Raw genomic sequence first — 1,993 nt, 5'->3', positions numbered from 1 at the left:
ATATGGACCAAGACAAGGCTGGACACTCTCTCCTGCTTATTCAAATAGTATTGGAAATCTGAGTCATAGCAATCTGACAGCTAAAGGAGGTCAAATGGAAACAAATAAGAAAGGTAAAATTAAAATATAACTATTTGATGATGATATGAAAGTATACTTAAGTGCTCAAAACGTTTTACCAGGAAACTACTAAGTCTGATAAACAATTTCAGCACAGTCACTAAATACATTGCTTCATATAAATCAATCGCCTTACTGTTCCCAAAACTTAAACAGGCTGATAAACAAATTATGGAAATGACAATTTTTCTACAGTCAGAAAGTATGTAAAATATCTAATTGACACTGTAAACAAATAAGTGAAAGATCTGTATGACAAGCAGTTCAAGTTTCTGTCAAAAGAAATTTAAGATCTTAGAAGAATGAGAAATATCCCATGTTTCTCGGTCGGCAGCATTAATATTGGAAAAATGGCCAAATGCCAAAAGCAAACGTCAGATTCAATGCAATCACCATCTAAAATACCACTTCACTTTTCATAGAATTAGAAAGAAAAAAATTTCAAATTCATTTGAAATAACAAAAATGAAAAAAGAAAAAAAAACAGGATATCAAAAACTGTCTTCAACATCAAAAGACCTTCTGGGGAGAATCACCATTCCTGAAATAAAGTTATACCATAGAGCAGCAGTGATATAATCTATATGGTAGTGTTACAGAGATAGTCTGCTCAATCAGTGGAATATAATTGAAGACCCTAAAATGTACTGACATATCTTTGGTCACTTGATCTTGGACTGAAGATCTAAACCGAATCAGTGGAAAGAAGATAGCATTTTCAACAAATGGTGCTGGTTCAACTGGAAAATAGTATGTAGAAGAATGTACATCTTCCCATTCTTACCTCCTTCTACAAAGCTTAAATCCAAGTGGACCAAGGTCCTACATATCAAACCAGATACGCTCAAATGAATAGAAGACAAATTGGGGAAGAGCCTTGAACAAGTGGTCACTTGGAAATTTGCCAAATAGAACACAAGGAATTCAAGAAGTTAGACCCCAGTAAAATCAAGTAATTAAAAATAAGAATAAATACTTAAACAACAAATTCTCAGATAAAGAATATAAAATGGTGGAGAAGTAGTTAAAGAAATGTTCAATATCTTTATTCATCAGAAAAATGAAAATCAAAAGAACCCTAATACTCCACTTTACACCAGTCAGAGTGGCTAAAGCACAGGTTTTAACAGGTGCAGGCAAGGATGTAGAGAAAGAGTAACACTCTTCCATTGTAGGTTTGAGAGCAAGATGATACAGCCACTCTTGAAGTCTACCTGATGATTCCATCGAATATTTGATGTAGTATTACCTGAGAACCAATCAACACCAATCCTGGACATATGCGTCAAAGATGTTGAAACATATAACAAACACACATAGACAGAACCTGGAAAGAACCAAGATATCCTTCAGTAGGTTATCGGATACAGAATATGTGGTCATTTACCCATTGGAATACTTCAATTAGAAACAATGACTTCATGAAATTCATAGACAAAAATGGAGCTAGAAAATATGGTGAGCAAAATATATCAATCACACACACACATACACACACACGCACGCACACAAAGTAGTTGTGGTGTGAAGTCACTGATAAGAGGATATTAGTCCAAAAACTTGGATTGCCTAAGATAAAGTTCACAGACTACCTGAATCTCAAGAAGAAGGATGGCTAAACAATGATATATGTTTCAATCGTTTTCAGAAGAGGGAAACAAAAATATTCATAAGAAGAGATTGGTAGACAAGGTTTGGAGTAGATCCTGAAAGAATGGCCCTTTAGTGTCTGCCCACCTGGGGATGCAGCACATATATCTAATACTTTTCATACCAAGAAGTGCATGCTTAGAGGGACCTGACATAGCTTTTTCCTGAGAGGCACTGGCAGAGTATGAATTGTAGAAAGGCAAATGCTCACACTCAGTCTTTG

Source organism: Rattus norvegicus, chromosome Y, assembly GCF_021556685.1.
Source record: "Rattus norvegicus strain SHRSP/BbbUtx chromosome Y, alternate assembly SHRSP_T2T, whole genome shotgun sequence".
In the NCBI taxonomy this organism is placed as follows: Eukaryota; Metazoa; Chordata; class Mammalia; order Rodentia; family Muridae; genus Rattus; species Rattus norvegicus.
The sequence above is the reverse complement of the archived record's forward strand: the minus strand, read 5'-3'. Positions refer to the sequence as shown.